The following is a 16,218-nucleotide window of genomic DNA, read 5'->3' on the forward strand; positions in this document are numbered from 1 at the left end:
AGACATAAATAAGGGACAGAAGTCGGTGTAATTCCCGCTACAGTTTCATAGCCTTCTCGTAACATGCGACACACGCGAAAAGCAAAATGGCGCAATGTCCTTGATATAAACAAAGTACGGAAGTTTTGTTTTACTATGTACAGAATCAGCTACATATTGTCCAACGAACGTGAGTACACGAATAACTAAGTAACAGCCCAGTACATACCAAAAACTCGATTCCACAACACTACAGCAACCCCAAGTATATATTTCTGACATACTAACTTCATGTTTTAGTATTTCTTTACTAACAGCCGCTGATACAGTTGCAGGTGGCATGACGTTCGCTGAGAAAAAATGGCAACAGAAAAAAGAACTGGAAATATTTCGCAAACAGCTACAATAATTCTCAAAAACATGCCATAACATACGACAAATAACGTAGTATGAAAGTATCCATAAAGAAACTATATTAAAAACGAATAATAAAATCTTAATATTGTGTTACTGTGTCTGTATAACTATGTTATTTTCTGCATTTTTTAAGTTTAAAAAACCCACTGATGACAATTGTCGTCGAAACTAGTTCGGGAAAATAAACAACGAACACCTATATCTTTCCGTACGAGATTTGATTTCCCTTATTTTATCGTGCTGATCGTTTCCCCCTATTTAGGTCGGTGTCAACAAAATATTTTCCGATTCGGAAGAGAAAGATGGTGATTGGAATTTCGTGAGAAGATTCCGTCGCAACGAAAAACGCCATTCTTTAAATGATGTCCAGCCCAAATCCTGTAGCATTTCAGTGACACTCTATCTCATATTTCGCAATAATACAAAACGTGTTGCCGTTCTTTGAACTTTTTCGATGTACTCCGCCAGTCTTACCTGGTAAGGATCCCACACAGCGCAGCATTATTCTAAAAGAGGACGGACAAGCATAGTGTAGGCAGTCTCCTTAGTAGATCTGTTACATTTTCTAAGTGTCCTGCCAATAAAGAACAGTCTTTGGTTAACCTTTCCCACAACATTTTCTACGTGACCCTTCCAATTTAAGTTGTTCGTAATTGTAACTGCTAGGTATTGAATTTACGGCCTTTAGATTTGACTGATTTATCGTGTAACCGAATTTCAACGAATTCCTCTCAGCACTCATGTGGATGACCTCACACTTTTCGTTATTTAGGGTCAACTGACAATTTTAGCACAATCCAGATATCTTTTCTAAATCGTTTTGCAATATTTTGATCTTCTGATAAATCTATTGGTCGATAAGCGACAGCGTCATCTGAAAACAACCTAAGATGGCTGCTCAGATATAACACTTCCTCCGGGAACGCCAGAAATCACTTTTATTTTAATCGATTCCATCAGTTACTACAAACTGTGATCTCTCTGACAGAAAATCACAAATCCAGTCACATAACTAAGACGGTCTTCCATAAGCACGCAATTTCGCTGCAAGCCGCATGTGTGGTACAGTGCTAAAAGCCTTTTAGAAATCCAAAAATACTGAATCGACCTGAAATCCCTTGTCAATAGCACTCAACACTTCATACGAATAAGGAGTTAGCTGTGTTTCACAAGAACAATGTTTTCTAAACCCATGTCAACTGTGGGTGAATAAACCGTTTACTTCGAGGTAATTCATAAAGTTCGAACACAATATGTTCCAAAATCCTGCTGCATATCGACGTTAATCATATGGGAACGTAATTAAGTGGATTAGAGGCTTCAAAACATTCTTTGTTAAGAGATATGCAAAGAAGTTATAACTTAAGCCAGTAAAAGAGATTAAAATCGAGCTAGATTCGCTGTTCTACATCCAGACCTCTCTGAGTGGAGTTTGGGAGTTTGTGTCTATAGCAGCAACGAGAATTTTAATTCTAGTTTACTACTAGCATTATCACGAATCCTTTCGTATGTTAACACAAAATCTAATTTTCCACAAGATATTTTAGGATAGGTACTTGATATCAATAAAAGAAAATAATTCTTTTCAAGGGTCTCTGACCATATCTGTGGAGAAATACAGAGACTTACAACAATTTTTGAAGTTCTGTGGGGAGATTAACAAGGAGTATTTTTCAAAATTTTTACACAAATAAAATGACCGGAGTGATCTTCATGGTAATGTTATGCATTAGTGAATAAAATTATTGTGATTAGAAGTTAAGACGAAAAAATGAAGAAAAATACATAGTGCAATGAGCCATTTTCAGTATAAAAATGTACAGCCACCTATAGGATGTTTATCATCTGTTCTGTTGCTGTTATAGTGAATTTAGGAGTATCTAAATGTTCACAACTTTATTGCTATAACATTAGACATAAAGACACACGAATATTTAGTAAAACAACGATTCTGCAGGAAATTAAATATTTAAAATATTTCTCTTGAAGGAGAGTTGAAAATGTCGTTGAGCCGCATCTTTATTTGTACCCGTTATGTGTAGACACTAATCTAGAAGTAATTACCACAGTTATCATTCTGAGTAGATAAGCCCTGCCGGCCAGGGTGGCCGAGCGCTTCTAGGCGCTACAGTCCAGAACTGCGCGACCGCTACCGTCGCAGGTTCGAATCCTGCCTCAGGCGAGAATATGTGTGATGTCCATAGGTTAGTTAGGTTTAAGTAGTTCTAAGTTCTAGGGGACTGATGACCTAAGAAGTTAAGGGGAGCTGGAGGTGCCTATGCTGCCCATGTTAAAATCACTACGTTTGAGGAACATTTATGAATAAATTACCAAATAGAAAAATTTGAATTTTTTTTACATATAGAGTGGTTTAGTATTGCAGTTATGACTGAGGGATTTTGGAGTATCTTTTCTAGTTTCCTTCCAATTATTTTTTTATTAATGACCCAAATTTTTTTACAAGTAATTGCTTTATAATCAAACTGAAATGAAACTACTGAACATATTGCCAAATGGCTGTGTTACAATGTCAGTTTGACCACTAGGAGGGCTGTATAAAAATTTCATCTTTCTAGCTTGAGTGGATTTTCAAAAAATGTTCCTTATATTCGAAAAATTCTAATTTACGGGAAATGGCTATCAAAGTTTTGATAATATTGCAACATCTATCACTTTTGCACTATCACAACAAGTAGCAGTTACAACCCCATTCAGGGATTTATGACCCGTCTTTTTCCAGGAACCATCTACTGCCACTACCAAATCCCTAGAACCACCATTCATTTCTACAGATTCCTCCACTGCGTCCTTCATGGTTTTCAAAGCCACATCTTCAACAGATTATCCTACCAGTTCACAGTAGTACCCAAATTTGCTTGGAGGCGATGGCAAGTTCATAATACTACAAAACAGTTTACCAGCAGCAGACCCTTTTCCAATGGATCGAAGACCATACACAAGTCGAACATTCACATCAGACACTCTAGATCGTCCATTTTCACCACAGAGACTGGCATGTGAATTGTAGAAAGTCACTTGATACTTGCAATATGCACAGATTATCTTCATCTCACAAGCTAAACCAAAGTGCTTCGTTATCTCTAGTCCCGCTCCTACACTTGAACACATTTTGCACAGAACACTTTCTTTCAGCACAGAAGATAATAATCCAATATTCAGTAATTCGTTAATATCATCACTGTCACTAACATATTCACGAAATCTGTCACTTCCACCAGTCAGCTTCTTGCTAGAAGATGTCACAGGGCTATGGCCGGCCATGTGTTGCTTAGCAGAAGAACGCATTGTTTCAGTAATTGTAGTATCGCAACTTGGTATTAGTGTTAATTTTCATTTCCCTACATTCTTCCTCTTCTTATATACACGGTTACTAAAACGTGGCATCGTAACCAGGACAACGCTTTACACAAGAAGTATAATACTACCAACAACAGGCGCAACACTGAACTAATTCGAAACGGTAAACAGCAAAGAGACGATGTTCCGCGCTCTTAGCGCTTCATTTGTCACAGAAAACAATGTAGCCAACCCTTGCACACTCGCTGTATGCGTAACATAAGGCGCTGTATGCGTAACAGGCCGAGGAAATCCCAAGCAGTTCGCCAGGAAGTCACGAGAGGGTGTTAGATGCATTCAGCAGCCGCCCATTTCCTCTGCAGGCGTGGGGGAAAATGGTAATAACTCCACTTCTAGGGCGAGTAGAACAATAATTCAAAGTTTACATTAAAGAGGAATGTTCAAATAAATTTTCGGTAGCAAAAAAAAATCGTAATTTTTTTGATTTGACCACCTCCGTCTCCCCTTAAGTCCCATAGTGCTCAGAGCCATTTGAACAATTTTTTTAGATAAGCCCTAGTCATAATTTTTGTTAGTAGGCTTTACAGAGGTTGCCAGCAGTGTTTATTTCTGCCTTTTAGTGTAGCTCTAGACTGGTTCCACATCCCTGCTCTCCTTCATGATGGAACACGATGAGCTACAGGATGAATGAATGGACTAGGAGATTCCATGTACGTCTAGTGCTGCATGTTTTGGGTGGGAGTGGAGTTTGGATGGTAGTCGTCACTCCTTATTTTATTAAAAATCAGATTACAATTCCAGAGTGCTTACATCTAGTGCAAAACCTTGCACTCCACCTCTTATAATACTTATTTTATTCAATGCAATGCGCCACTATGACCGAAATTCTTCGCCCTCCTTCCTCTCTGTCTGTGAGCTGCTGTCTTCTTCTAGATGCCGGAAGGAAGGTACCGTCTACTGCCACAGCTCGACGATGTCCACGTTACAGCTTTGCATGCCCTGTGCTGACTGTTACAGTCCACTGCTGCTGCTTCCACGCTGTCTCTACTCACTCAGGGATTGTTTTACTTGGTGGCCATCAAAGAACTCCCAGCCCACTCTCTATTCAGCACGTTCTGGACAAGTCCAACAAATTCCAGATAACATCAGCAATCGTAGTAATGTACAGTCCCTGGCGACGTCACCCAGAATCTTCTGCCACTTCCTGACAGTGGACCCTGCGTGATGTGACAAATTTTGCTCGGTATTTCTGTGGAATTCGTGGCGGGCAGCATCAAATCAGTCAGAAGACTGATGAAAAAGAAAGAAAAAGGAAAAATGAAGGAAAGAAAGGACGATCAAACTCTGTCTCGCTGCGACTCGTTGTGCCAGCCAATATGAAACAAACGAGTGCTGCAAGCACGCCATGAAAGGCCCTGACCCCACCACATGACCTGTCAGCCACTTTCCATATCAGTGTAATCGCTTCCTCTCTGCACTGCAAACTCACCACCAATGTTCCACGCCACCAACGGAAGTCGCGGTGTGTCGCTGCCTCTGACAGCTCGATGCCACACGTGTCCTTTGGCAAGAGTGCACATTCGACAAATGCTGGTGGAAAGCCAAAATCAACTCAAAATTTCAGTTTCACAGAATAACGTACAAAAGAGGAGCCCTCTCTACTGAGGCAGGCAGATCTCCGAATGTATTTGGCGTCTGCACTGTACATGTGCACTCAGTGTGAAGTGTCATTTCTTATTGACAACTTGGCTCTTACACCTGATACTTCATTTCGAATTCTATGTGATATTAATACTAATAATTAGGTTCAGAGATTGACAGAAACGCAAGGTTGCTGTTTTAGGATAGTTAAATTTACCGATACCTCGAAAAGGCCCCTCCACAACCGCGAAACTTATTAGCGTTTGAAAGGACTTTTTCTAACTACGTAAGTCTGCTCCATTAAATTATCACTACTGTTACCAGATTGGACATTGCTGGGCCATGATTACTTGGGCGCCAGTTAATTTTAAAACTTAACTAAACAGACGTATGGTAGATCAGCAAACTATTTTGCGATTTAAAGTTTTCGGAGTACTGAAGTAATAGTCGAGCTCCACATGCCTGATGAGCTTCGACGTAACTCATGTTCTCAGGGGACTGAAGACAAAATAACACTACTGAAACTGTTAACTATAATTAGAATACTATTCTTCTTTCGTAGAGTTTTAATAATGTTAATCTCAAATACGTCACATTAGATCGCTGATCCTCCTACAACCATCGACATTTCAAGAATGAGATTTTCACTCTGCAGCGGAGTGTGCGCTGATATGAAACTTCCTGGCAGATTAAAACTGTGTGCCGGACCGAGACTCAAACTCGGGACCTTTGCCTTTCGCGGGAAAGTGCTCTACCTTCCGAGGTATTCAGGCATGACTCACGACCCCTCCTCACAGCTTTACTTCCGCCAGCACCTCGTCTCCTACCTACCTTTCAAATTTTGCAGATCTCCTGCGAAACTTGCAGAACTAGCGCTCCTGGAAGAAAGGATATTGCGGAGACATGGCTTTCCACAACCTGGGTGATGTTTCCAGAATGAAATTTTCACTCTGCAGCGGAGTGTGCGCTGATATGAAACTTCCTGGCAGATTAAAACTGTGTGCCCGACTGAGACATGAATTCGGGACCTTTGCCTTTCGCGGGCAAGTGCTCTACCATCTGAGATTCCCAAGCACGATTCACGACCTGTCCTCACAGCTGTACTTTCGCCAGCACCTCGTCTCCTACCTTTCAAACTTTGCAGAAGCTCTCCTGCGAAACTCAGAGTACTAGCGCTCCTGGAAGAAAGGATATTGCGGAGACATTGCTTTGCCACAGCCTGGAGGATGTTTCCAGAATGAGATTTTCGCTCTGCAGCGGAGTGAGCGCTGTGAGGACAGGTCGTGAGTCGTGCTTGGGTATCTCAGATGGTAGAGCACTTGCCCGCGAAAGGCAAAGGTCCCGAGTTCGACTCTCTGTCCAGCACACGGTTTATATCTGCCAGGAAGTTTCGTTTCAGTATCGAAACTTTTCTTCTAAGTGTAGTACTCAATAATGAGTGAGAAATATACACGGCTTGTAATTAATCTGAAGTATACATGGGATGATCAAAATATAGAAACATCGAAAATACAACACAGTAGCATGCCTAATACAGTGTGGGAAACCCGTTGACATTCCAGCCATCTTGGAAAGGGTAAAAATAGATCCTGTAAGGTTTTCAAGGGAATCTCATGAAAAGATATGTAGCAATTCTTTGTAATAATTGAATGATATCTGAATTGGTAAATGATTTAATTAATCTCACGACAGAGTCTGAACTTCTTGTCATGCATGCGGAGATGTAGAAAACTTGAGAACGAGAAATTAAGATCTTGATGTTCATACACTGATGTAGCAATATGGATACCTGCACCACTATTCCCACACTATTTCCCTCGCCGCAAGAGAGAATACGCGAGTGCCTGTCATACATATAAATGAACTTCAATGGCACCACTTCCTGTGTGTGCTAGAGACCTCGACACCGAGTTGATAAAATCTGTCATCATCGTCTTATCGGTAAGCAGTAAGCCGGCATAAGGATCTCGTCTGCAGATTATGTTACACCATTATTATGTTCATGTTACACCATTATTATCAGCCGCCATCGACAAATTTCCGTACCTTTACTAAATAAAACATCCAGAATAATTCAGTCTTTTTATATTTCACATAGTGTAACGACTTTTTGATAGAGTAAAGGTTTTCTCGGTGTAATTATCTGGTAAAGAATAATCCTGAAAATATTTTCTCTAAATCTTATATTCTCCTCGGTTCGCAAAATAATTTTACTACTCTTCGTTATGTGTTTTGGTCAGTGTCCTCACCTGACGCCATCAATAGAAAGGGGCGAAAAGCAGCCGAGAATCCTGGCCCTGCCTAGCGAACAGAACCGGACAGGTTTTTCGTCTGGACTCTTTCGCTGTGTTGTCAATTTCTTGTTCACATTATGCTTGATCACCCGTTAGACTCGTTTGTATGTTTGAGCTCAAGTGAGGTGTTGCCTGTTTGTTAAACAATTTCTGTGTATGATCAAGTGGTCTCGGTATTATTTCGTCTTTCTCATAGTCGCAACACCAAGTTATGGACAGATGTCAAAACGGATACTGACAAATAATAAATTTATTTTGTGATCGAGATGGAGAGTGCGTTTTGACTTATATTATGAATAATGGATAATATTAGTAATTTCGCATCTTCACAGAAAAATTTCTGGGATGGCTTCAAATAGATTATTGACCCCAGGTGGCATATTATGACGTATTTCATGGTGATCCATCCACAGTGATGGAAATTCAGTGTGTTAGACCATTAACATCTTCAACAAATACTACCAAACTGATATTCCAAAGTATCTGAGTCAGTAGAGAGCATGTGTGTTGGATGTGAAATGTGCAGATGTTAGTCTGGAAAATTTACACATTTGAAAATTTATTAAAAATAGGAGACAAATCTAAAATATTACACCTTGCTCCGAAAGCCCCAATACAATATTCAATACAGCACAAGTTAAAAACCAGAGTAACGAACCACACAAGTTAGCAGTTGCAATTAATCTTTCTCCAATCTTAAGGCCTTTCCCTCCTACATAAGATTGGTTCATTATATAAAAATTACATCTCAATAACATACTCTTCAGTGAGATCTACATGTACATCTACGTGATTACTCTGCTATTCACAATTAAGTGCCTGGCACAGGGTTCAATGAACCTCCTTCAAGCTGTCTCTCTACCGTTGTACTTTCGAACGGCTCGCGGGAAAGACGAGCACTTAAATTTGTTTTTGCGAGCCCTGATTACTCATTTTATCGTGATGATCATTTCTACCTGTATAGGTGGGTGCCATAGAATTTTTTCGCAATCGGAGGAGAAAACTGGTGATTGAAATTTCATGAGAAGATCCCGTCGCAACGAAAAACGCCTTTGTTTTAATGATTGCCACTCCAATTCACGTATAATGTCTGTGGCACTACCTCCCCTATTTCGCGATAGTACAAAACGAGCCCTCCCTTCTTTGAACTTTTTGATGTCATCCGTCAGTCCCACCTGACGTGGATTCCACACCGCACAGCAATACTCCAGAATAGGGCGGACAAGTGTGGTGTAAGCAGTCTTTTAGTAGATCTGTTGCGCCTTCTAAGTGTTTTGCCAATGAATCGCAGTCTTTGATTTGCTTTACCCACAACATAATTTACGTGATCGTTCCAGTTTAGGTTATTTGTAATTGTAATTCCTAAGTATTTAGTTAAATTTACAGCCTTCAGATTTGTGTGACTTATCGCGTAATCGAAATTTAGCTGATTTCTTTTAGTACTCATGTGAATAACTTTGCACTTTCCTTTATTCGTGGTCAATTACCACTCTTCGCACCATGCAGATATCTCACCTAAATCATTTTGCAATTCATTTTGGTCATCTGATGACTTTACAAGACGGTAAATGTCATCATCTGCAAATAATCTAAGAGGGCTACTCAGATTGTCGTTAATATAGGTCAGGAACAATAGAGGGCCTATAACACTTCTTTGGGGAACGCCGGATATTACTTCTGTTTTACTCGATGACTTTCCGTCTATTTCTACGAAATGTGACCTTTCTGACAGGAAATCACGAATCCAGTCGCACAACACAGGCCATATTTCATAGGCACACAGTTTTGTTAGAAGACGCTTGTGGAGAACGGTGTGTAAAGCCTTCTGGAAATCTAAAAATGTGGAATCAGTCTGAGATCCCCTGTCGATAGCACTCATCATTTCATGAGTAGTTGTGTTTCACAAGAACGATGTTTCCTGAATCCCTGCTGACTATGCGTCAATAGATCGTTCTCTTCGAGGTAATTCATAATGTTCGAACACAGTATATGTTCAAAACCCTACTGCAAATCGACGTTAGTGTTATGGGCCTGTAATTCAGTGGATTACTCCTATTTCCCTTTTTTTGTATTGAGCAATTTTCCAGTCTTTGGGTATGGAATTTTCTGTGAGCCATCGGCTGTGTATAATTGCTCAATATGGAGCTATTGCATCAGCATTCTCTAAAGGTACCTGACTGGTATACAATCTGGGCCGGAGACCTTGCCTTTATTAAGTGATTTAAGCTGCTTTGCTACACCGAGGATATCTACTTCTACGTTTCTCATCTTCGCAGTTATTCTTGATTGGAACTCTGGAATATTTACTTCGTCTTCTTTGGTGAAGGAGTTTCGGAAAACGGTGCCTTAATAACTCCGCTTTAGTGGCACTGTCATCAGGGACCTCACTATTGTTATCGCGCAAAGGAAGTATTGATTGCGTCTTGCCACTGGCGTACTTTATGAATTACCAGAATCTCTTTGGGTTTTATGCCAGATTCCGAGACTGAGTTTCATTGTGGAAATTATTAAAAGCATCTAGCATTGAAGTACGCGCTATATTTCTAACTTATGGAAAACTTTGCCAATCTTGGAGATTTGGCGTTCTTTTAAATTTGGCATGCTTTTCTGGTTGCTTCTGCAACAGCGATCTGACCCGTTTTGTGTGTCATGGGGGATCATTACCATCACTTATTAATCCATGTGGTCTATGTTTCTCAATTACCGTCGATACTATATCTTTGAAATCATTCCACATCTTTTCTATGCTTACGTGATCAGATCGTAAGGAGTTGAGAATGTCTCTTAAAAAGGCGTTAAGAGCATTACTATCAGATTTTTTTAAATAGATGTACTTTGCGATTCATTTTTTTTTTTTTGTTAATGGGTGTTATGGTATTCAGCCTTGCAGTAACTGCCAGTATTCGCCATGACACTCCGTATTTGTCCAGGATTATTTGTTGCTACGAGATCAAGTACGCTTTCGCAACCATTTACGCTTCGATTGGTCTCATGAACTAGTTGTACAAAATAATTTTCTGAGAAAGCATTCAGTACAATTTCGGATGACGTTTTATGCCTGCTGCCAGCTTTCAACGTATAATTTTTCCAGCATATCGAGGGTAGATTCAAGTCACCGCCGAATGTAATTGTATGAGTGGGTTACCTATTTGAAATGAGACTTGGCCACCCTCCAAAGGAGTATAAACAGCGGATTCGGTAACTGTGCGAGACTACTAAAGACTTATGACTGTATTTGTACCTCTCTGGAATACCCAGTAACACTAAACTCACTGGCTTGCATATCAGTACACAAATCACTCATATGTGGGACACCCATCTTGTTTAACAGCTACTCCGCCGTCTTCCCATACTCCACTATTTAGTTTTCTAACTCCTTTATTTGGAATAATTCTCCGGCTTCCAACTAAAGGGCTTAATACCCTTAACACGATTACTGTAATCAATCATCTGCGCCTCCACACGATTAATCTGTCTTCTAGATGGTTCTGCCGATTCTAAGATGACCAGCAAGCAGTTTAACACAGAGACAATAGCAGTTATGGTATTGACAGCCTTATTGACCTCGGTGAACTGCGCCGGGCCGAAAGAAGCGGCTGGGCAAACGATCTGCGCAGCATGCGTCTGTAGTCACGTGAACTCCGTTCTATGGACCGCCCACGAACAGCCAGTTCGTATTGTGCTTGCTGTTTCCGGGGGTCGCTCACTCCCGATATATCCCTTGGTCCATACTCGCAACTGTAACATATTACACACAGAGTAAGGCTCTTACAATTGTATTTAAATCTCAATAATTTCTAATTATGTCCATCACCCATTACACCGATGCTCTACCACCAATGAAATGGCAGTGGCATGGCTATTGGAGGAGGACTGTGCTGGAGTTAGTACGGACAAGCCACAATTTTGAAAATGTAATTAAAAGAAGCAAATTCAAAATAATAAGCCTTCTTGCAAGAGCTCCTTTGCAATATTCAAGAGAGCTCAAGTTAATTAGCGGAATAATTAAACACATAAAATAACAATGCAGTTAATCTTACTCAGAACTCAAGGTATTTTTCTCCTACATGAGATTGGTTGAATACGTAAAATTAAATCTCAGTGAAATACTCTTCAGTTACATACTCGACATGTTCAAGAGATTTACACATATTAGATTTCAATCATCCTGACAAAAAGGAAACTTGTTTACTGAAGCAACACGAATAAATTAAATCTTATTTCGACTTGGCAGAAAGCAGACAAGGAACAACCTATCAATCTTAGCCAAGCGGTAAAGCAGAAAACTCAGCGGTGTGACCAAACCAACGTATCTGGGAAACAGCGACTTCAAAACACTACTTCAACACATTCCTGTGCCTCACCACAGCAAAAGAGAAACATTTTGAAGCCACGATTGTCAAGATTTCGATTCCACAGAGCCATTCACTCAGCAGCTGTGCCGCTGCAGCTAGCCGTGACTGTCAGTTTCGTAAGGACCCTTATCGAAAGTCCCCGATGCAGCTCATGCATTGTGTATTCGGTATACAGCCCAGCAGCTCAGCGGAAGAGAGAGAGAGAGAGAGAGAGAGAGAGAGAGAGAGAGAGAGAGTCTTCTAGCCCTGTAATGTTGATTAATGTTGGCCCTCCGTTGACTACTTCCTCCTGGTCGGCGTGCAAGCCTTACTTACCTGAGAGTCAATGAGGCTGCTCATCGATCCTAGTACTAGCCTTAAGACCTCTCTGACATCGACAGTTGCATGTGTTACAGTAACAGCTCGGTTTATACGCCTGTGGAGTGTGTCGATTATCATTTTATTCTTATGCGATTTTACTCTCAGTAGTTTCAGTAGAGAAGACTACCATTTCTTCAGATGAATGGTGTGAGTAAATGATGGCTATTGTGTGTCTTTAAACTTACTGGAGCCGGCCGCTGTGGCCGAGCGGTTCTAGGCCCTTCAGTCAGGAACCGCGCTGCTGCTGCTGTCGCAGGTTCGAATCCTATCTTGGGCATGGATGTGTGTGATGTCCTTAGGTTAGTTAGGTTTAAATAGTTCTAAGTCCAGGGGACTGATGACCTCAGATGTTAAGTCCCATAGTGCTCAGAGCCATTTGAACCATTTGAAACTTACTGGACATTTTCAAGTACATATTGCACGCAGTATGCCCATGGTATGAGCACTTGCAGCTTATCGCCACCGTTCGGACGTTGAGAATGGTCTAATGATGAGCATGAGCGACATGACGGAATCGTAGTGACACACACGGTACAGGCAGCTGGCTGGACGGCAGTGCCTGCAGAACGATTGCTCCGAGACGGACTCAGGAAAATATTGTAGCTGTAAGAACTGCCACGATACCATAAAAAAAAAAAAAAAAAAAAAAAAAAACGACAGCGCGAAAATATTGTAGGATTGTGCGAGTGGTTCCGGTGAACAGGCAGATGACAACAGGTAAAGTGCAGACAGAGGTCACAGATAGAGCGTCACCACGTACCACCAACACAGATTTCTGGAACCTTGGTCGAGACCTCGAGTCGCCAAGTGCTGTAAACAGCTGACACCACAGCTCGGGCAACGGGGCTTGCACGACGTTGAGCCAGAGTCAACTGGAATACTTTGTGGTATTCCATGGTGTTCACAATGACTCTCACTTTTATATGAGGCACTCAGGATGACGTCAGAAACCAGGTGAAAAGAAATAGCAATTCTTGACACTTAACACCAATCCCAGGGATCGTGGTGTGGGGACCTACCCGATTTTACAACACAACTAATTTGGTAATTATGGAACAGAATCAGAATACTGTCAGTATGTGACGAGAACGGTAAAACTCGTTATCACACATGTCCTGATCGAGGTACCAAATGGGGTATTGTAGCAGGACAATGCGAGAAACCAAACAGCAGTTTACACTAGAAACGCCAAATGAAATGTACAGATCCGTGACTGTCTTGATATGTCACCAGCGCAAATGTCTGAATGTAATGGGAAGACGTATACTTTCACAGAACACTGCAACCAGCTATATTCATGGACTGACACAGCTGGTGTGCCAAGATTTGCAAGAAATTCCTTCACATGACAATCAGAGCCAGTTTGAGTCCATGCCACATATACAGAGTATGATACACGAGTAGCGCTGGCAGTCTTTAAAATGAAAGCGTTTTTCGTTGCGGGGAGGTCTTTACACCAATTTCAACCACGAACTTTCTCCTCCAAATGATGAACATAAGGGACAGTGAAATGAAAACGAGACAGATGGGAAAAAAGTAAGTAAACTGCTTACCATTTCAAAGGTAATTGCCATAACTGTTAATACATTAATGGCACTTGGAGACCGGACCGCCAATGCCTTCATAGAGAAATGTTTGGGACTGCCTACGTGCACTTCTTCGTCTGAAGCAAACAGACGGCCAGGATTCGGCTCCCTTCAGGGCTCCATACACTGTGTCGTGGACGTGTAAGGGCTTCCCAGCGAAACTTCTGCAGTTTAGTCGAAGTAACAGGAAACTCACGATGAACTATTCCTTTGACTGCAGGGGCCCGCTGTTGATTGACTTTCTGAAACACGACGCCAGAATTAACGTCCACCGGGAGGTAGATACTTCGCAAAAATTGAAGCCTGTCATCAAGTCCAAACGCCCAGGAATATTGTCACACTGCGTAACTCTATTGCAGAATAATGGCCGACCACATGTCGTCGTTGTAGGTTTGATTACTCTTCAGAAGTTTCACAGGAAGCCCCTACTCATCCTTGGGTGGGCAACTGTGAAACAGTCACCCTAAGGCCTGATCTGATACCGTGTGTTTACCACATCTTCAGTAAACTGAACGGATCCCTTCGCGAAACGAGATCTCAGGCGATGATTCCCTTGTGAAAGCTGCTAAACAGTGGCTCAGACGCACTGCTCCAGTCTTCAGTCGTGCGGTTATACAGGCCTTAGTTCCATGGTTGTGTAATACGACTGAAACGAACGGAGATTATGTCGCAAAATTACATTTTGTCTGTCAAGAATATGTCAAGACGAATAAAACTTTTAGAGGTATGGAAAATAACATGCATGACGAAAAGATACATTATGCATTTATTTTGGAGTGAGCAACGAAAAAATATGGCCACCCTAGGCTACACGGCAAAGAAAGCATGAGAAATTTACACAATAATTTTGTACGAGAGGGTTGCCAACGGGCGGTTCGTAGAAGCGCACTCACTGCGGAATTATTGCTACCCACGGAATTATTGCTACCCACGCGCCTGACGTAACAAGCGAATGTAGACGCAGTCGTGCGGCCGGCTTTTTCAGCGCCCGTGGGTCAGTGTGCCGATAAATCCCGCTCTCTCGTTGACAGTCGCCGTCCATCACTAAGCGAACGTCATTTCGCAGAACGATTGACGTTAATCGCGATCAGCCATAGATAACAGTCACCTGCAGCGATCGCACCCCGGGGGCGAAACGGAACGGCAGCCGCTGCAAAGTTGCTACCCGGAATGTGACCAGCACTGGATGTGTAACTTGTCATTATTCCACTTGTGTACATAGACACGCGTACCGTCAAAATACGCCGACGAAAATGAAAAGTCTAGCTCCATGAAACAGCAGTCGATATTTATCACACTTTGTGGAGGTGTTCGTTACGTAACGACCATTGAATGATTAAACTTTCTCTGCGTTTGAAGGTGATGTCCGTCATCAGTAACAGTACGATGTGTGGCAATAAGGGCAGAAGAGGACGGAGAAGTGTTGTTAGGCAGTTTCTGTAATACATTTGTTGCATTTTTCCATGTGTCTTGGTGAAAAACGGCAGTTTTTCGTTCGTATGTCGCACAGCATTTTCTACTTGATCGTTCCAAATTAAGTTATTCGTAGATAATATTCTTCTCGGGTATGCAGCCGGATCATAACGTCTTCATGACACAATATTTCCGCGGTCCATCTGTCCGCCATCTTCAGGTGAGAGTGCTGGTGCACGAACTCGCCGGAACTCACTACCTAGCGCAAGCTGCGGCCCTATATAGGCCAGCAGAAGACCCACAACACGTGCGCGTGAAGGTGCCGTAACTGCCCTCTAGCGCAGTAAGCATACCGCGCCGCCAGTGGTGGAAATAGGCGAAATCGAGATATCGCTGTCAAAAATTAAAAAAATTTTATTCCGACGATCGAAACACAGACCGTTGTTTTTTGATGTAAGATAACACCGAGTCCCAAGTCTTACTTAAAAGATAGCCCTTGTCTCTATTAAGAAGATTGTCAGATAAACGAATCTCTATGGATTCTTTTAAAACACAGTCCCAATAGCGAGATGAAGGGGCAACCATTTGTGTCTTGTCATAGAGCATTCTGTGTCCTTCGGTGAGACAGTGCTCCACCACTGCAGATTTCTCAGGTTGAAGCAGCCGTGTGTGCCGCTGATGCTCAACACATCGGTCCTGAATGGTCCGGATTGTCTGCCCAATATAACCCTTCCCACAGTGGCAAGGGATCTTGTACACACCGGGTTTCCTCAAACCCAAGTCATCCTTTACAGAGCCAAGGAGCGCTCTAATCTTGGGTGGCGGACGAAAAATACTTTTGATATGGTATCTTTT

This window comes from Schistocerca americana, chromosome 2, assembly GCF_021461395.2.
Source record: "Schistocerca americana isolate TAMUIC-IGC-003095 chromosome 2, iqSchAmer2.1, whole genome shotgun sequence".
Lineage (NCBI taxonomy): Eukaryota > Metazoa > Arthropoda > Insecta > Orthoptera > Acrididae > Schistocerca > Schistocerca americana.